We start from the raw sequence: 20,957 nt of genomic DNA on the forward strand, positions 1-20,957 counted from the left end.
TAGATGGGTCTCTCCTCTAGATGGGCGAGTTTGCTGTACTATGGCTGCTGCGCTAAAAGATATCCCCCCTGATACCCAGGTGGGAGGATATCCTGCCTGGAGCAGTAGTCCCCTCTACCCTGATTGTGGTGGTATACAGTGTCTCCCAGTCACCCAGTTGGGAGGGGTCGCTCGCCTGGAGTGGAGAGTCTTCTCTACCCTGGGTAAGGTGGTATACAAGCACCCCACTACACACAGGTGGGAGTGGTCTTCCACATGGACAGGTGAGTCCCCTTTACCCTGGCTTTGGCAATATACAATCTCGCTGTACACTAAGGTTGGAAGGGTCTCCTGCCTGGAGGGGGAGTCCCCACTACTCTGGAAGCAGCGGTATGAGCGCTCCATAACACCCAGGGGGGAGGGTTTCCTGCCTTAAGGAGCGAGTCCCCTCAACCCTGGCTTCAGGGGTGTAAGAGCCCCCTCCACCCAAGTAGGAGGGGTCTCCAACCTGGAGGGTAGAGTCCCCTCTACTCTTGCTAAGGCAGTATAGGATTTAACCCCATTCCCAGGTGGGAGGTGTCTCTCGCCTGGAGGTGCAGGTAGCCTCTACACGGGCTGCTCTTGTATATGAGCTCCACCTGAAACCCAGTTGAGAAGGAAATTCTGCCTGGAGTGGTGAGTCCCCTCAACCCAGGGTAAAGGTGTCTAGGATTTACTTCCATTCGCAGGTTGGAGGTGTTTCTCGCCTAAAGGTGCAAGTTGCCTCTACCATGGCTGCTGGGGTATAGGAGCTCCACCTGACACCTAGGTGGGCGGGGTCTTCTGCCTGGAGGGGCAAGTCCTCTCTGCTCTGGCTTCAGTGGTTAAGGAGCTTCCCGACACCAAGGTGGGAAAGGTCTTCCACCCATAAGGGTGATTTCCCTCTATCAGGCCTGCGGGGATGTGCCAGCTCTCCCAGACACCCAGGTGGGTGGAGTCTCCTGCTTAAACACCTTTATTTTGGCTGCTGTCATATATGAAATCCCTCATACATAGCAATATGGAAGGTGTCTCCCGCTAGAAGAAGCGAGTCCCCTCCACCCTGGCTTTGGAGATACAGGAGCTCCCAGCCAAACCCATTTTGGCAGGGTCTCTTGCCTTGAGGAGTGAGTCCCCTCTACAATGGCTGCTGTGGAATACGAGCTCCCGCTGACAACCAGGTGAAAGGGGTCTCCCGCCTGGAGAGGCAAGTCCCAAAAACCCTGCCTGCCAGGTGTATACCTGCCCCCCCAACACTCAGGTGGGAGGGTCTCCCACTTGGAGGTGTCAGTCCCTTCTTCGCTGGCTAAGGTGGAATACAAGCTCGCCCTGGAACCAAGATGGGGAGGGGTCTCTCGCCTGGAGGATCGTGCCCACTCTACCCTGATTGCAGCAGTATATGAGTTTCCCGTGACACCTAGGTGGGAGGGGTCTTCCACCTGAAGGAGCGTGTCCCCTGTACCCTGGCTCTGGTGGTATAGGAGCTCCCCCGTCATCCAGGTTATGGGATCTCCCTACTGGAGAGGTGAGTCCCCTCTATACTGGCTGCGGGGTTTAGGAGCTCCCTCTGACACCCAAGTGGGAAGAGTCACCCTCTTGGAGCAATGAGTCCCCTCTTCCCTAGCTGTGGCGGTATACAAGCCCTCCCAAACACCCAGGTGGGAGGGGGTCTGCCCCATGGAGGGGCAAGTCACCTTGGCTAAGGTGGTAAACAAGCATTCCCCCTACAAACAGTTGGGAGTGTTCTTCTTCATGGGCAGGCGAGTCCCCTCTACCTGACACCCAGGTGGAAGGGATATCCCGCCTAGAAGGGTGAGTTTCCTGGACTTTAGCTCTTGCCATATAAGAGTTCCTAATACACCCAAGTGGGAGGGGTCTTTTGCCTGCAAGGGCGTGTTCCCTCTACCCAGGCTTTGGCAGTATTGGAGCTCCTGAGACACCCACGTGAGAGGAGACTCCTGCCTGTAGGAGTAAATCCCCCCTACCATGGCTGCTAAAGTAATCAAGCCTCCCTGGACACCCAGTTGGAAGGGGTCTCCTGATTGGAGGTGCGAGATCCCCTCTACTCTGGCTGTGGATGTATAAGAGATCACCCAGACACCAAAGTTGGAGGAATCTACTGACTGGAAGGTCAATTCTACTCTACGCTGGCTGCAGTGTTATAGGAGCTCCCCAGGACACACTGATGGAAGGGGTTTCCGATCAGAGGATTAGAGTTCCGTCTACCACGCCTGCAGTGGTTGAGGAGCTCCCAAACCACTCAGGTGGGAGGGGTCTTCCACCTGAAGGGGAAAGTACCCTCTACCATGGCTGCAGTGGTATAAGATCTCCCCCGACACCCAGGTGGGAGGGGTCTCCTGCCTGGAGGAGCAATTTCCCAGTACTCTGGCTGCAGGGGTATTAAAGCTTCATCCCCCACACCGAGGTGGCAGGGGTCCCTGCCTGGAGGGGCGAGTCCCCACTGCTGCGGTAGGTATAGGGGTATAGGAGTTCCCCTGAAAACCAGGTGTGAGGAGCCTCCAGCCTTGAGGGCAGAGTCCCCTATACCCTGTCCATGACTGTATAGATGCTTCCCAGAACACCCAGATGGAAGGAGTCTAAATCCAGGACGGGTGAGTCCCCTCTACCCTAGCTGAGGCAGTATAAGAGCTCCTCCTGACACACATATGGGAGGGGTCTCCCGCCTGAAGGGGAAAGTCCCCACTCTCCTGGCTGTTGTGGTATATGAGCTTCTCCTGACATCCAGGTGTGAGTGGTCGCCCACATGGTGGGGCGAGTCAGCTCTATTTAGGCTGGCGCCTTATAACAGTTTCCAGGACAACCAGGTGGAAGCGGTCTCCCGTGTGCAGAGGTGAGTCTCCTTTACCCTGGCTCTGGTGGTAAAGAAGCTGCACCCCTATACCCAGATTAGACGGGTATCCTGCCTGAAAGGTTGAGTCCCCTTTATCCTGGCTACTGCAGGATCCGAACTCCCCTGAAACCCAGGTAAAAATTTTCTTTTGCCTTGAGAAGCCAGTCCCTGTTACCTGGCTGCAGTTGTATACTATCATCCCCAAAACACACACACACACACAAACACACACACACTCAGATAGTAGGAGTCTCCCTCCTGGAGAAGTGAGTCCCCTATACTCTGGCTAAGGCATAATACAAGCTTGCCTGACACCAATGTGGGAGAGTTCTCTGACCTGGAAGAGCAAGTCCACTCTACTCTGGCTGCAGAGGCTCCCCCTGAAACCCTGGTGGGAAGGGTCTCCCGCCTAGAGGGGCAAGTCTCCTCTACCATGGCTGCAGTGGTAATCAAACTCTTTAGACACCAAGGTGGGAGGGGTCTCCCGCCAGGACAGCAAGTACCCTGTCCCAAAAATGAGGAGAAATATAAGCTCTCACAGACACCCAGGTGAGAGGGGTCTACCGCCTGGTGGGGCAATTCTCTTCAATTTGCCCCCCTCTGCATCCACCGTGACCCCCCACTGTGCCCTCACATCACATTCCTCCTGTCCCCAGAACCTTGCCAGGCCCTTCAGCCTACTCCCTGGCCCTTGATACTCATCTGGGCCAGGATGCCTTGTGGGAAACAGAACCCAAACCCTCGAATGGACTACAGGCTCTACCTAGACACTTGGGGAAGCACCAGGAACCCTGACACCTGGCAGTGGTCCTGGGGCTAAATCCTCACTCCCCTGTGCTGGATCCCCTGCCTTACCTCCACAGCACTGTGCACTCTCCTGAGCCACCTGCCTCAGCGATGGACCTTGGTTCTCCATTCCCTTGACTGGCTCATCTCTTGAGCCTCTGGGGATTTTTCTTGCTCTATGCTTCTCTGGAATTGAACTGCGAGCCTCGCTGGTGCCATTTCCCTGCTTCTCTTGGCTTCCGTCATCACACAACTCTATTGCAGTCCCTGCCTGCCTAGCGCTACCCTTCCCTGCTCTAAACTTGCCTGGTCCTTCCCCTAGGTCCCTAACCTGGGCTCCTTTCTGCAGTCCTGTCCTGCACCCCACAAACACTCTTCTTCCAAAACTTCACGCTATGCTCTCCTTTGGCCTTCCTGTTGTCCTTGTCCCTGCTGGGCTCCTTTTCTAGATCCATTTCACAGGATGCTAACCAGAGCCAGGAGATGGAACTTGGATGTTTTGTCTTGCGGGCTTCCTTTGGGAAAGGGTAGAAGTGCCTCTTGCCTGGGGGCTTTGGCCTCCTTCATCCTGGGGGCTGCTTCTCACTCCTGACATGCTGCAGTGAATCTGGGCCTTAAGCCCTCCTCTCTGGGTGCCACACATTACCCTTACTCCGCTTTCTCACCATATACAGCCACAGGCAGGAGAGAGGGGACTTGCCCTTTCAGACAGGAGACCACTCCCACCTGGGTGTCAGAGGAGCTCCTAAAGCCCAACAGCCAGGGTTCAAGGGACTCCATGTTCCATTCATGTGACCACTCACACCTGGGTGTTGGGGGAAACTCAAAACATCCACAGCCAGGGTAGAGTTGACTCGCACCTCCAGACCCCTCTACCCTGCCTAACTTGGTATAAAATCTTTCTGAAACCCCCAAGTTGGAGGGGTCTCCCACCTAGAGGGATGAGTCCACTCTATCCTGGCTGCAGCAATTATACAAGCACCTCCTGATACCCAGGTGAAAGGTGTCTCTGTCCTAGAGGGGAAAGTGCCCTCTAGCCTGGCTGTGGCTGCATAGGAGCTCCCCAGAAACCAAGGAGAGAGGACTCTTCCAACTAGAGGGGCGAGTCCCCTCTACTCTGCCTAGGGCTGTATACAAGCCCCCCCGCAACAGACACCTAGGTTGGAGGGGTCTTCTACCTGGAGGAGTGATTCCCCTCTACTCTGGCTGCTGTAGTTAAGAGCTCCCCCCAACACCCTGGTGGGAGGGTTCTCCTGCCTGGAGGGATGAGTCTTCTCTACCCTGGCGAAGGGGTATACAAGGTCCCCGGGGACACCCAGTTTGGAAGGGTTTCCTGTCTAGAGAGGCGAGTCCCCACTACCCTGGCTGCAGTGGTATAAGAGCTCCCCCACACTGACACCCAGGTGGGAGGGGTCTCCAAGCCTGGAGGGTCAAGTTTCTTCTACCCTGGCTTCGGAGTATACTAGATCCCTACAACATCCAGGTGGGAGGCTTCTTCAGCCTGGAGGTGCGAGTTCTCTGTTCCCTGACTGCAGCTGTATAAGAGCTTCCTTTAACAGCCAAGTGGGATGGATCTCACAATTGGAGTAGCATATACCCTATACTCTAGCTTCGATGGTATAAGAGCTCCCCAGTGACATCCTGGTGGGAGGGGACTCCGGCATAGATGGGCGAGTTTCCTCTACCCTGGCACACAGTTAGGAGTGGTCTCCCACCTATAAAGGTGACTTCCCTCTCCCAGCCTGCAGGGGTTTACCAGCTTTCCCAGATACCCAGGTAGAAGGGGTCTCCTGCTCAAAACCCTCTACCATAGCTCCTGTGGTATTGAAGATCCCCCCCTACATACTGAGCTGGGAGGGTTTCCTGCCTGAAGGGGCATGTTTCCTCTACCCTTGCTAAGGCAGTATAGGAGTTACCCCCATTTCCAGGTGGGACGTGTCTCTCGCCTGGAGCTCAGAGTTGCCTCTACCCAGGCTGCTTGGCTATATGAGCTCCACCTGACACCAAGGTGGGAGTGGTCTTCTGCCAGGAGGGTTAAGTCTCCTATAACCTGGCTGCAGTGGTTAAGGAGCCCACCCCTGACACACAGGATAAAGGGGTCTCCGCCTAAAAGGGTGACTTTCCCCTCCCCTGGCTGCAGGGATTTACCAGCTTTCCCACGTTCCACGATGGGCAAGGTCTACTGCTTGAAGGGGCGAGTCCCTCTATTCTGGCTGCTGTGGTATAAGAGTTTCCCCCATACCAAGATAGGCGGTGTCTTCCCCTGGAAAGGGCAAATCCCCTCGACACTGGCTTTGGAGATAAACGAGCCCCCACACACACCCAGGGGGAAGGGATCTCTTGCCTTGAGGAGCAAGTCCCATCTACAATGGCGGTGTTGGGATAAGAGCTCCCCTTGACAACCAGGTGAAAGGGGTCTTCCACCTGGAGGGGTGAGTCCCAGCATTCCCTGGCTGCAGTTGTATACCTGCTCCCCTCAACATGCAGTTGGAAGGGGTCTCCCGCTTGGAGGGGCGAGTCCCCACTACTCTGGCTAAGGTGGAGTACAACCTCACCCTGACATCAAAATGGGGGGAGTCTCTCACCCGGAGGAGCGTGTTCACTCTACCATGGCTGCAGCAGTATATGAGTTTCCCCTGACACACAGGTTGGAGGTGTCTTCTGCCTGGAGGTGCGTGTTCCCTCTTCCCCAAGTCTGATGGTATAGGAGCTCCCCTCGTACAACCAGGTTATGGGGTCTGCTGACTGAAGAGGCAAGTCCCATCTACACTTGCTGCAGCAGAATAAGAATTATGCTGACAACCAGGTGTGAAGAGTCTCCAGCCTGGAGGGTAGAATCCCCTCTAGCCTGACTGTGGCTCTATAGTGCACCACAGGAGAACCAGGTGTTAGGGATCACATGCCTGGAGGGGTAGTCTTCTCTTCCCTGGCTGAGGAAGTATAAGAGCTCCCCCTGACACACAGGCAGAAGGGGTCTCTCGCCTTGACAGGCGAGTCCCCTGAATCCTGGCTGTGGCAGAGCGAGAGTCCACTCTACTTTGGCTGGTGCCATATAAGAGCTCCCAGGACACCCAGGTGGGAGTAGTCTTTCACCTACATGGGTGTGTCCCCTCTACCCTGGCTGCAGTGGTAATACAGCTCCACCTGAAACCCAGGTGGGAGGGTCTCCCGCCTGGAGGAGCAAGTCCACTCTACCCTGGCTAAGGCAGAATACAAGCTCACCCTGGCAACAAGATGGGAGGGGTCTCTCGCCTAGAGGAGTATGTCCACTTTCCCCTGGCTGCAGCAGTATGAGTTTCCTCTGACACCCAGGTAGGAGGGTGCTTCCTCCTGGAGGGGTGAGTCAACTCTCCCCTGGCTGCCACTGTATAGGAGCTCCCCCAGACATCCAGGTTTCAGGGGTCTCCTGCCTAGAGGGTCAAGTCTCTTCTACCCTGTCTGAAGAGATGTAGGAGCTCCCCCAGAGACCACTTGGAAGGTTCTTTATCCTGGAGGGGTGAGTCGGCTCTCCCCTGGCTGCTGCTGTATTGGAGGTCCAAAAGACATCCACATAAGAAGGATCTCCTGCATAGAGGGGCGAGTCCCTTCTACCCTGGCTACAGTGGCATTGGAGCTCCCCCAGACATCCATGTGGGAGGGGTCTCTGGTAAGGAAGGTCAAGTCCCCTCCACCCTGGATATGGCAGTATACGAGCCCCCCCACACACCATACCCACGTGGGAGAGGTCTCCAATATAGAGTGGTGAGCCCTTCTATCCTGGCTACAGTGGCATAGGAGCTCCCCCAGACACCCAGGTGTGAGGGATCTCCGGCAAGGAGCGGCGAGTCACCTCTATCCTGGATATGGTGGTAGATGACCCCCCCACCATACCCACATGGGAGGGGTCTCCATTATAGTGAGGCAAGTCCCCTGTACCCTTGCTGCTGCAGAATATGAACTCCCCCTGACACCCTGATGGGAGGGGTTTACCGCCTGGAGGGGCAAGAACCCTCAAACCTGGATGCTGTAGTGTATGAGCTCCCCTGAAAACCAGTTAGGAGGATTCTCCCACATGGAGAGGCTAGTCCCCTCTACTTTTCCTGGTACAGTGTACTAGCTCCACCTGACACCCAGGTGGGCGGGGTCTCCCGCCTTGAATGGTGAGTTTCCCCTACCCTTCCTGTGGTGACATAGGAGCTCCCTTGGGCACCCAGCTTAAAGGGGACTCCCGCCTGGAGGGGCGCATACCCTCTACTCTGGCTGTGGCGGTATAAGAGCTCCACCTGACACCCAGGTGGGACGCGTATCCTGCCTGGAAGGGCGAATCCCCTCTACCTGGGCTATGGCAGGTTAAGAATCCCCCTGACACCTGGTAGGAAAGGTCTCCCATCTAGAGCAGGGAATCCCCTCTACCCTAGCTGTGCAGGTATACAAGCTTCCTTAGACACCCAGTTGGGTGGGGTTCTACGGATTGGAGGTGAAAGTCCCCTCTACCCTGGCTTTGGTGGTATACATGCTACACAAGAACCCAGCTCGAAGGTGGGAGGGGTCTCCCACCAAGATGGGTGACGACCCTCTACTTTGCCTGGTGCCATATAAGAGTTCTCAGGACACCCACGTGGAATGTGACTCCCAGTTGGAGGAGCGAGTCCCCTCTACCCTGGCTGGGAGCCATTAGGAGCTCTCCAGTCACCCAGGTGGGAGGGGTCTCTTGCCTGGGCAGTCCCTGCTACCCTGACTTAGCACTAGAAGAGCCCTCAATGACAGGCAGGTTGAAGGGGTCTCCAGCTTGGCAGGGCAAGTGCCCTCTATCTTGGCTGTGGTGAAATATGAGCTCACCTCGACACCCATATTGGAGTGGTCTTTTCTTTGTCCCCTCTAAGCTGGCTGCAGCAGTATACAAGATCCCTGCAACACTCAGGTGGGAGGGGTCTCCCGCATGGATGAGTGAGTCCCCTCTACCCTGGTTGGGGCTGTGTACTAGCTCCCCCACCGTCCAGTTTTGAAGGGTCTCCTGCCTGGAGGGGCAGGTCCTCTCTCTCCTGCCTGTGGAACTATAGGAGTTCCCACCCATGCCCAGGTGAATGAGGTCTCCCGCCTGCAGAAGCGACTCACTATTACCCTGGCTGCAGCTCTGCAGGAGCCCCCATACAAATCCAGCTGTGATGGTCTCTTGCCTGGAAGGGCGATTGCCTGTTACACTGGCTGTGCCTAGATACTAGCTCCCCCTGACATCCAGGTGAAAGGGGCATCCCGCCTGGAGGGGTGAGTCCCTGAGACCCTGGCTGTTAGAGTCTGTAAACAAGTCAGGCTGGCGCCTGGCAAATGTTAGAGTCTGTAAACAAGTCTGGATGGCACCTGGCATTTTGCCAGGGGGAGTGGTTTGTGAGGTGGCACCAGTGAGCCATTAAGTGTGGAGATTCCTTATTGGTTGACTGCTGTATCTAGTTTATGTTAATTAAGATAAGCTGTGTGGAATGTATATATACCGCTCCAGTGCTATAATAAACGGCTCCCACTCCTGCTGTATCAATGCACATAAGTTGTTCGTCACACCCTGGCTATTTTGCCCAGCCATCCGGGCTTCGGCAGATGGTGGCCTGTTTCTGGGAGCCCCGGGACACTGGGGGGTAAGTGACGGAAAAAAAAATCTGCCCATCCAGAGATAAGATGGGAGCAAATCTGCTCGTTCCTAGACAGATAGGGCGAGAGGAAAAATGGCCATTTTGAGAAAATGGAGAAGATTGATACAGTATGTTTGTGTCTTGTTTAATCTCAGTGTATTGTATTGTCTTTATGATGAAAATATGGAAGGGGTGAGAAGTAAACTACTAAGGGAAGGAGGCACCCCAGTGGAACCAAGAATAGTTAGGGCATGTGTGAATAGAAGCCCAGGAACTCCAGTCAGAAAGAAGAAAAAAGTTCAGAGGACGAAGGATTATCAAGAAAGAAATTGCAAAAGGCTACTACTAAATACTTTTTGTTACCAGAGGGTGCATGAATCAGCGCTATGGTGGCTGCCATGTGCACCAGCCAGTCATGGCACAGCAAGGACTTTCCACGTGGTGGCAGCCAGCTCTTCCCCACCCCCTGCCCAGGGAGCAGGACGCCACTGTGAGAACCCAAATCCAGACCTGACCTGGAGGAACAGTCTTGCAGGCTCTTGCTCCCTGTGCCTAGAAGCAGTTTGAATCCGAAACACTCCCCAGACTCTCACTGGGGCCATCTGGGGCTTCCCGGGATGCTGCAGACCAAAGATGGCCCAAGTCCCAGAAGTTTGATCATTTCCAAGGCCAGTAACTAGAGTGGCCCTCCCACATCTGGAAGCTAATGAGTAATGAGAACTTTTAAGGGTTATTTCAAATGTAAAAAAGACCTTGAGATAATGTACTAAATTGTTCAGAAGGTTGTTTTCTTAGTGGAATGCTACAGGATTTTCTTTAGCCATCCAGAGTTCCTGCCTTTGTCCCAGTGCCAGTGAAAATGAAAGTGGAAGAATTTCCAGTGTTGCTGAGAATTGGACGAGGCATCGGATAAAGTTAGCTGCCTGCAGAACTTACCTGGACTGTGATGTAAGCTAGCTGCCTGCAGAACTTACCTGGACTGTGAACTTACCTGGACTGTGATTTACCTGGACTGTGAGTAAATCTATTGAGACACTGCCTTACCTGGACTGATACAAGAAATTGTAATCTACAACAAATTGTAACTCGGTATCTTTGCTAACGGTGTCATTGCTGGTATAATTTTTCCAAGGGCTTCTTGCATGGAGCCATCAATTGGCTTGGTATTGTGGCATTTTGTATCCTCCCCTTCTGCTTGTAGCAGATTATTTATGGTGTTTGTGTAAAAACCACTATGGTCCTTATTTAGATTAAACAAAAGCGGGAAATGTTAGAGTCTGTAAACAAGTCAGGATGGCGCCTGGCATTTTGCCAGGGGGAGTGGTTTGTGTGGTGGCACCAGTGAGCCATTAAGCGTGGAGATTCCTTATTGGTTGACTGCTGTATCTAGTTTATGTTAATTAAGATAAGCTGTGTGGAATGTATATATACCGCTCTGGTGCTACAATAAATGTCTCCCACTTCTTCTGTATCAATGTACACAAGTTGTTCGTCACCCCCCGGTTATTTTGCTGCAGCCGGACTGCGGCACCTGGCTGCAGTTATACATGAGTTCGCCCGCCCCCCCCCCCACTGGGAACAGAGGTGGAAGTGATCTCATGACTGTAGGAGTGGGTCCCCTCTACAAGGGCTGATGCAGAATACAATATGAGGTGGCCTAGACACCAAGGTGGGAGGAGGTGTCTTTCGCCTGGAGGAGCCAGTCTGCTCCACCCAGGCTGCAGAGGTATATGAGCCGCCATAGACAACCGTGTCTTTTTCCTTCACCCAGGCCCAGGTGCTAGCACTTGGCTCTCCATTACTAGCCATGGCTGCTTGCTTGAGCATCTGGCTGCCATTATTCAGGGACCAGTCCCAATCTCTTGGTTTCAGGCTCCTTTTACTAGCCCCTCCTGTGCCTCCCCTCTGATTCCCTCATGCTGTGGTATTCTGACACTGCATGGGCACTCCACTGCTTCACTCTGCTTCACTCTAGCCTAGGCTGCTAAAATGGTTCTGCAGCCCACAGATCCCTGTCAACCTCTGCAAGCCAGGTATCCCCTCACAGTACCACCTTTTGCCCCTCATTGGTCCAGGTATCTGTCTGAGGATCTACTCACCTGGGGCAGCTTCTCTCTTTCCCTTAGCTTCCCAGTTCTGCAGTACCCTAGTGCATCCACGCCTTACTAGCCTGCCCTTCCCTGTTCTGCCCTGGCCTGGGCCCTCTTCCAGTTCCCTTGTCTTAGCTCCTCACCCCACCCACACCCGTCCTGTGGCCCTTGAGACTGTGCCCTCCTTTGGTCCTCTTGTCATTTCGGTCTCTCCAGGCCCACTTTCTGCTCCCTTTTCCAGGATGCTCATCAGTCTAGGTACTTTACCTGCCCTCATAGCCCTGTGGGTTCCCTTTGGGAAAATGTAATCCTTCCCCTTGTCTGGGCCCGTTGGCCTCCCTCATCCATTGCCCTGCTACCTAATACTGACATCCTGCAGTGCACCTGGGCCTTCAGCCTTCTCCCCCTGTGCCATCTCCTTTGATTTCTCTCCTCCATCCCCTCCCCATCCATATCTGTTTTCATTCAACCTGAACCAGGTGCTAGCACTTGACTCTCCATTACTGGGCATGGCTCCTTGCTTGAGCCACTGGCTGCCTTTCTCGAGGATCCTTTCCCTTTCCTTGGTTTCAGGCCTCTTTTTATAGACACCATTCTGTGCCTCCCATCTGTTCCATTGGTACTGTGATATCCTGGCACTGCCAGGATCTTTCATTTTCCCTGCTTCTCCCTAGCCTGGGATCCTCGAATGGGTCCAGGCTGCCAACTGCCCACCCCCACAACCTCCATACACAAGGTGTCCTCTCACAGTGGTCGCTTTTGATCCTCCTTTGGTCCAGGTTCCTCTCTGAAGATCTACTCATCTGGGGAGTGGAGCTAAATTGGCTGGCCTCTGAACCTTAAGGCTCCCTATGGGAAATAGAGTCCTGCCTTTTGCCTGAGTCCCCTTTGCTGCCTGAACTTTGAGGCCTGGCAGTTAATATGTGACTTGATTCAAACCAACTTTGAGAGATCCACTCACTTCCCTCCCCTGACCTCTGGCTTTGCATGATGTCCCTAAACCAACCCAGCCCTTCCTAACCCTGACCTTTTGCACTTCGTTTCCCGGGCCTGACACTCACATGAGCCCCTGACAGTGTTCCTCATGTCACTTGGTGTAGCATGGAGTCTCTTCTAGTTGTGTCTGACCTTGGGGCCCCTTGCTTCGGACCGCCAGTGTGCTCCATTATGGGCCTGATGAGATTTATCTGTCTCCTTATCCTTGTGCAGCCCTTCCTCCTTTTCTCTTTGCACTTTCCCCTGGGGCTTCCAGGTCTCCTGCTCCTTGGGTCATCCATTCATGCTTGATCAGGTGAGTCCTTTATGGGGGCACCAGTCTTGGGTCCTGGATCTTGGCTCCCAAGACCCACCAAGAGCCCCTGCCATACCCTTCCATTTCCCTCCTCCAGGACGCCTTCACCTGCCAGGCCTCCTTTGCCACGTTCTGTACCTGGATTCTCATCTGGGCCACGCGCCTTATGGGAACCTAAGTCCTGTCCCTTGCCTGAGCCCCTTGCTCTCACTGGGACTTTGTTCCTGCACCTGGAAACCTAACAACTGGCAGTCTCCCTAGGCCAGGAGCCTGCCTGCCGTCTGTAAGATCCCCTCCCATCCCTCAGAAGTCTTTTCCACTGTCCTGAGCCCCCTGCCCAAGCCCTGATCCTTGTATCTCCATTCCCTGTCTTGCCTCCTCGCTTGAGCCTCTTGGGGAATTTTGTGCTCCATGTTTTTTTGGGCTTGGACTGAGGTCTTCGTTGCGGCCAGTGCCCTACTCCCCTTGGCTTCCCTGAACCTAACAACCCTACTGTCACCCACCTGCCCAGTCCCGACCTTCATTGCCCTTTCCTGGGCTAGGCCTTCCTGTTGGTCCCTAGCATGGACTCCTTTCTGCAGTCCTGGCCTGCACCCCATCAACACCCTTCCTCTGGCCTTTCACGCTGTACCCTTCTTCATCCTTCATGTTTTCCCTGTCCCTTCTGGGCCTCCTTTCAAGATTAATTTCCCAGGATTCTCACCATGTCCAGGAGACTGGTACTGGGTGTTTAGCCCCGTGGGGTCCCTTTGGGGAAACATAGATGTGCCCCTTGCCTGGAACATTGAACTCTCTCTGCTCAGGCCCTGCTCCTTGATCCTGACACTCAGCAGTGAACTTTGGCCTTGAGCCCTCCTCTCACTGCGCCACCGTCTACCCTTGCTCCCCTTTCTCCCCTCCCCAGCTCTGTATGTTTTCATAGGACCCAGAACTGGGTCCCAGCACTTGGCTCCCCATTCTTGGGCCTGATTACTTTCTGGAGCCCCTGGTAGTCCTTCTTGAAGACACTGTCCCTGTTATTTGATTTCAGGCCCCTTTTTGGCCCCCCTCCTTTTCCTCCCCTCTGTTCCCTTTGTACTGTGGTATTTGGTCATTTCTAGGTCTCTGCTCTCCCCTTGCTTCTCTTTAGCCTCATTTTCTCCAGTGGTTGCTGGCTCTCCACTGACACCCCTTCGATTCTGGACCAAAGGTATCCCTCACATTGTCATCCCTTGGTCCTGGTCTCTCTCTGAGGATCTACTCAACTGGGGAAGAGGAGTGGAATTGGCTGGCCTCTGGGCCCTGAAAGATTTCTATGGGCAACACAGCCCTGCCCCTCTCCTGGGCCTCCTTTGGTGTCCAAACTTGAAAACTGGCAGTAGACTTGGGCCTAGTGAAGACCTTGCCCTGGGGGATCCCCTCCCTTCCCTCTCGTGCCCTCAAGCCTTCCAAGCTGCCCCTAAGCTAACCCAGCCCTTCCTGAGCCTGACCCTTTGTCCTACAGTCACCTGGCCTGGCTGCCAGCCTGAGCTCCTTACTGCATTACTCGAATTGTGTCACATTCTGTGCTGTCTCTTCCTGCTGTGTCTGACCTGGGGGCCCCTTGATTTGGCTGCCAAGTTCACTTCCTTCTGTGCCGTTTGCACAGCCCTCTGTCTCCTCATCCTAGTGCAGATCCTGCCTCTTCTTCCCCTACCACTTCTTACTGGAGAAGGGGCCTTATGCTCTTTGGATCCCTGATAAATTTTGTTGGGGTCGGTTCCTTACCTGGGCTCCTTGATTGGGTCCTGACTCTTGCCCTTCTCTGCATCCACTGTGAAGCCCCACTGTGCCCTCACATCGCACTCCTTCTGGCCCCTGTCCCTTGACAGGCCCATTGACCTGGTCCCTGGCCCTTGATCCTCATGTGGGACAGGTCGCCTTATGGGAAACAGAACTCTGACCCCAGATTGGGCTACTTGCTCTCCCTAGGCCCTTGGGGCAGCAACAGGAACCCTGACACCTGGCAGTGCAGGGCCTCGAGCCTGCCTCCCCGCCCTGCTGGATCCTCTGCCTTCCCTCCCTAGCCCAGTCCACTGTCCTGAGCCCCTTGCCTCAGTGCTGGCCCTTGGCTCTCCATTTCTTTAACTGGCTCCTCTCTTGAGCCTCTGGGTGTCCTTCTTGCTCTGTGCTTCCCTGGGCTTGAACTGTGGGCCTTGCTGGGGCTGCTTCCCCATTCCTCTTGGCTTCCCTGCATCTCACAACCTACTGTATCTCCTGCGTGCCTGGCCCTACCCTTCTCTGCTCTCCCCTAGCCTGGGCCCTCCTCTATGTCCCTAGCCTGGGCTCCTTTCTGCGGTTCTGACATTCACCCTACAAGCTTACTTTTTCCAGCACTTCATGCTATGCCCTCTTTTGGCCCTCCTGTTGTCCTTGTCCATGCTGGGCTCCTTTTCCAGGTTCCTTTCCCAGGATGTTGACATGAGCCAGGGGATGAAACTGGGATGTTTGGCCCTGCGGTCTTTCTTTGAGAAATGATAGCATTGCCCCTTCCCTGGGGTCTTTGGCCTACTTCATCCTGGGCACTGCTCCTTCATCCTGACACCCTGCAGTGAATCTGGGCCATGAGCCCTCCTCTCCCTGTGCCACCCGTTCCCCTTACTCCCCTTTCTCTCCATACACCGGCGCATCGAGGAGAGAGGGGACTCTCCCTTCCAGACAGAAGGCCACTCGCACCTGGGTTTCAGGGCAGCTCCTATAGCCCAGCAACCAAGGTAGAGGGACTCTCTTCTCTGTGCAGGAGACCCCTCACACCTGGATTTAAGGGGGGAGATTCTATACTGCTGCTGGAGACCCCTCACACCTTAGTGTTGGGGGAAGAATTGCAAACGGGCACAGCCAGGGTAGAGGTGACTCATTCCTTCAGGCGGGAGACCCTACCCACCTGGATTTTGGGGGGGAGCTCATACAACCACATTCAGGGCAGAGTGGATCTGAACCTCCAGTCTGCTCTACCCTGCCAAACTTGGTATACTAACTTCGTACAACACCCAGGTAAGAGGGGTCTCTTTCATGGAGGGGCAAGAGCACTCTACTCTGGCTAGGGCTGAATAGAGCCCCCCACTGGAAACCTCAGTGGGAGGCGTCATTTGCCTGGAGGGGCAATTCACATCTACCCTGGCTGCTGTGGTACAAGAGCTCTCCATGACACCCTGGAGGGGGGGACGTCCCACCTGGAGTGGCGAGTCCTCTCTACCCTGGCTAAGGTGGTATACAATCTCCCTGTGATATGCAGGTGGAAGAGGTCTTCCAACTTAAGGGGTGAGTCCCCTTTGCCCTGGCTGAAGTGGTATACTAGCTTCCCTTGACAGCCAGGTGGGAGGGGCCTCCCACCTAGAGGCATGAGTTCCCTGTACACTGACTGTGGCAGTAAAGTAGCTCCCCAGACACCCAGGTGGGAGGGTCTCTGGCCTGGAGGGGTGAGTCCCCTCTACCCTGTCTGTGGAGGTATAGGAGCTCTGCCGGTCCCGCAGGTGTGAGGGGTCTCCTGCCTGTAGGGGCGATCCCCACTCCCCTGTCGGTAGTGGTATATGTGATCCCCCTCACACCCAGGTAGGATGGGTCGTCTGCTTGAAGGGGCAATGCCCCTCTATCCTGGCTGGGACAATATAAAAGCTCCCCTGTACACCCAGGTGGGTGGTGTCTCCCTCGTGGAGTGTGGAGTCCCCTCTACCCAGCATGAGGTGGCATATGAGCTCCCCTGAAAAGCAGGTGTTAGGGATCTTCCACCTCGTGGGGTGAGTCCCTGCTATTTCCACTGTGGTGGTACATGAGCTCCCCCTTCAATACACAGATGGGAGGGTCTCATGCCTGGAGGGCCGAGTCCCTTCCAACCTATTGGTATTCAAGCTCCTCCAAAACACTGGTGGTGGGTGTCTCCCAACTGGAGAGACTGAAGCTCTACCCTGGCTTCAGAGGAATACAAGCTTCCCCTGACAACCAGGTTGGATGGGTCTCTCTCTTGGAGGGGTGAATACCCTCTAATTTGGATGGTTCCTTATAAGACTTCCTGGGACAACCAGGTGGGAGGGGTCTCCCACGTGCAGGGGTTAGTTCCCTCTGCCCTGGCTGTGGCAGTATATCAGCAGCCCCCCATGCCCAGATGAGAGGGGTCTCCTGTCTGAAGTGGTGAGTCCCCTTTATTCTGGCTACGCTGGATATAAGCTCCCAAGGACCCCCAGGTGAAAGTGATCTCCCTCCTCGAGGGGCCAGATCCTGCTACCTGTCCCTGCTACCTGGCTGCAATTATATAACCCCCCCCCACACACAAACACACACACACACACACACACACACACACACACACACGTGGGAGGGGTCTCCCGCCTGAAGGGGTGAGTTCCCTAAACCCTGGATAAGGCCTAATACAAGCTCGCCCTGACACCAATGTGGGATGTGTGTCTCGCCTGGAGGAGCAAGTCCCCTTTACCCTGGCTGCAGAGGTAAGAGTTTCCCCTGACACCCTTGTGGAAGGGGTCTCCCCCCTGGAGGGATGAGTCTCCTCTACCATGGCTGCTGTGGTAACTGAGCTCCCCTGACACCCTGGTGAGAGGGGTCTTTTGCCTGGTGCAGGGAGTCCGCTCTACCCTGGCTGCAGAGGTATAGGAGCTCCCCCTGAAAGCCAGGTGGAAGGGCTCTCCCACCTGGAGGGGCAAGTCTCCTCTACCCTGGATATGGTGGTAATAGAGCTTCCCCAAAACCCAGTTTAGAGAGGTCTCACGCCAGGAGAAGCGAGTCCCTTCTATCTTTGCTGCAGTGGAATACTTGCTCCCCCAGACACCAAAATGGAAGGGGTCCCCAATCAAGAGGGGCAAGTCCCTTCTAACCTGGATAAGGTGGTATACATGCTCCCTGTGACGCCAAGTTGGGAGGGGTCTCATGCATGGAGGGGCGAGTCCCCACTGCCCTGGCTGCAGTGGTATATGAGCCCCCACGACACCCAGGTGCTAAGGGTCTACCTCTACCTTAGCTATGGAGGTATACGAGGCCCCTCAAACACCCAGGTAGGAGGGGTCTCCCGCCCAGAGAGGGGAGTCCCCTCTACTCTGCCTGCTGAGCTATATGAGCTCCTGCTGACACCTGGTGGGAGGGGTCTCCCCCCTGGTGGGGCAAGTACCCTCTACAGTGGCTTTGGTGGTATTAGAGCTCCCCCCAAAAATCAAGTGTGAGGCATCTGCCGCCTGGAGGGGCGATTCCTCTCTACCCTGTGTAAAGTTGTATATAAGCTCGCCATGACACTCAGGTGGGAAAGTGTCCTGCCTGGATGGGTGTGTCTCCACTATCCTCGTTGCAGTGGTACAGGTGCTCCCCCCACTCCCAGGATAGAGGGTTCTATTGACTGGAGGAGCGAGTCCCCTCTTACCCTGACTGCAGCAATATTGGAGCTTCCCCTGACACCCAAGTAGGAGGGGTCTCCTGCCTGGAAGGGCGAGTCCCCTGTAGTTTGGCTGGTGTAGGATAAGGGCTCCCTGGAAACCAAGGTAGGAGAAGTCTTCCTCCAGCAGGAGTGAACCGCTTTACCCTGGCTTTGGCAGTATAGAGCTTCCCCAGACACCCTGAGGGGAGGAGTCTCCCGCCTATAGGGGATATTATCCTGTACCTTGGCTGCAGCAGTATTCACGCTCCCCCGTCAACCAGGTTGGAGGGGTCTCCCGACTGGAGGGGAAAGTCCCTGCTACCATGGCTGCATCAGTATAGGAGCCCTCCCCCAAAGACACTCACATACCCATGTGTGAGGGGTCACCTGCCTGGAGGAACGAGTTGCCTCTACCATGACTGCTGAGGTTTACCAGCTCCCATGACACACAGGTGGTCGTGGTCCCCCTCCTGGAGGGGCGAGTCCACGCTACCTTGTCTGTGGTGGTATAGGAGCTCCATCCAACACCCTGCGGTCTTCTGCCTGAAGAGTTGAGTCTGCTCCACCCTAGCTGCAGCAGTAAACAAGCTCCCTCAAATACCCATGTGGGCGAGGTCTCCTGTCTAGAGTGGTGTCTCCCCTCTACAGTGGGTGCATTGGAGTATGAGCTCCCGCAGGCATTCAGGTGGGAAGGTCTCCCGCATGGATGGGCAAGTCCCCTCTATTCTGGCTGTGTCGGCATAGGAGCACCCCGCACACATACATTACAGGGGTCTCTTGCCTGGAGGGGCGAGTCACCTCTATCTTGGCTGCAGAGGTATTCGAGCTTCCCCCAACACTAAGGTGGAGAGGTCTCCCGCCTGGAGGGGCATGTCCCCTCTCCCCTGGATGCAGAAGTGTATAAGCTCCACCAATATCCAATTGTGGGGGGGGCCTCCGGCCTGGTGTTAGGAGTCCCCTCTACACTGGCTGCTGCAGTATACAGGTTTCTAGAGACACCGGGGTAAGAGAAGTCTCCCGCTTGGAGGGTCAAGTCCCTTCTAGTCTGGATTAGGCAGTATACAAGCTGCCGCCACAAACCCAGGTTGGAGTGGTCTCCTGCCTGGAAGGCGAATCCGTCTACTTTGACTGGTGCCCTACCAAAGCTCCCTGGACACCCCAGGTGGATGGGGTCTCCCACCAGCAGGGGTGAAACCCTCTGCCTTGACTGTGGTGGTATAGGAGTATCCCTGACACCCAGGTGGGAGGTCTCTCAAATGGAGGGGCGTGTCCCCTTTACCTTGGCTACAGAGGTATAGGAGCTCCCCTGACACCCAGGTGGGAGGGATATCTACTCTGGAGGGGTAAGTCCCTGCTACCCTGGCTGCTGAGGTATATGAGCCTCCCCCTGCTGACACCCAGGTGAGAGGGTACACCCACCTAGAGTGGTGAGTCCTTCCTACCGTGGAAGTTGCAGTATACAAACTCCCCTGACACCCAGGTTAGAGTGTTCTCTTGACTGGAGGGGCCAGTCCCCTCCACACTGGCTGTGGAGATAAAGGAGTTCCCCATGAACACCCAGGCAGAGAGGTGTCCCGCCTGGAAGGGCGATTCCCCTCAACCATAGCTGCATGGTATAAGAGCTCCCCCACACACACCCTGGTGGGAGGGGTCTCCTGCCTGCTGGGGTGATTCTCCTCTACTTTGGCAGATGCCATATAAGAGCTCCCAGGATTTCCAGGTTGGAGAGGTCTCCTGGCTTCAGGGGCAATCCCCTCACTGTGGCTGTTTGCAGTAGGTGAGCTCCACCTGACACCCAGGTGTCAGGGGTCTCCTGCTTTGAGGGACGAGTCTCCTCTATTTTGGGTGGTGGCACATAAGAGCTAACTGGGCACTCCCGTGGGAGGGTTCTCCCGGGCTCCTGCAGTATTTAGGAACTCCCAGATAAACAGGTGGGAGGGGTCTCCTGCCTGGAGCAACAAGTCTCCTGTAAATCTGGCTTCTGTGGTATACAAGCTCCCCCAGACAGTCATGTGGAAAGGGTCTCCCGCATGGAGGGCAATTCCCCTCTACCCTGGCTAAGGGGATATACAACTTCCCCCTGACAAACAGGTGGGAGGGGTCTCCTGCCTGGAGGGGCGTGTTTCCTCTACTTTGGCTAGTGTCCTATAAGAGCTCCCTGGACACCCATGTGGCAGGAGTTTCCCGCCTGCAAGGGCGAACTCCTTTTCCCTAGCTGTGGCAGTATAGGACTTCCCCCCAACACCCTGGTTAAAGGGGTCTCCCGCCTGTAGGGGCAAGTCCCCTCTACCCTGGATGCAGCCGTATTCGAGTTCCCCCCACAACCAGGTGGGAAGGGTCTCCAAATGGAGGGTAAAGTCGCCTCTACCCTGGCTGTGGAGGTTTAGAAGCTCTCCCAACATCCAGGATAGAGGGGTGTCCCCACTGGTGTGGTGAGTCCCTGCTACACTAGTTGTGGCAGTATTGGAGTCCTACCCCCCAACACGCAGGTGGGAGGGGTCTCCCGCCTGGAGGGACTAGTCCCTTTTACCCTGGTTGAGGAGGTATACAACTTCCCACAGATTCCCATGAGGGATGGGTCTTCCGCCAGGAGGGGCGAGTAGCCTCTACCATGGCTGCTTGGGTATAGAAGCTCCCATGACACCCAGGTGGGAGGGGTCCCATCCATGGAGGGGTGAGTCTCCTCTACCGTGGCTGCAGAGTTATAAGAGCTCCACCTGACACCCACGTGAAAGGGGTCTTCCGCCTGGAGAGGCCAGCACGCTCTACCTTGGCTGCAGCAGTATAAAAGCTTCCCCTGACACGCAGGTGGGAGAGGTCTCCCGCCTTCAGTGGTGAGTCCCCTCTCTTCTGGTTGTGGCTGTATATGAGCTCCCCCAGACACCCAGGTGGGAGGGGTCTCCCGCATGGAGGGGTGAGTCCCCTCTATTCTGGCTGAGGCGGTATAGGATCTTCCCCCTACACC

The sequence above is a fragment of the Callospermophilus lateralis genome, chromosome 8 (assembly GCF_048772815.1).
Source record: "Callospermophilus lateralis isolate mCalLat2 chromosome 8, mCalLat2.hap1, whole genome shotgun sequence".
Lineage (NCBI taxonomy): Eukaryota > Metazoa > Chordata > Mammalia > Rodentia > Sciuridae > Callospermophilus > Callospermophilus lateralis.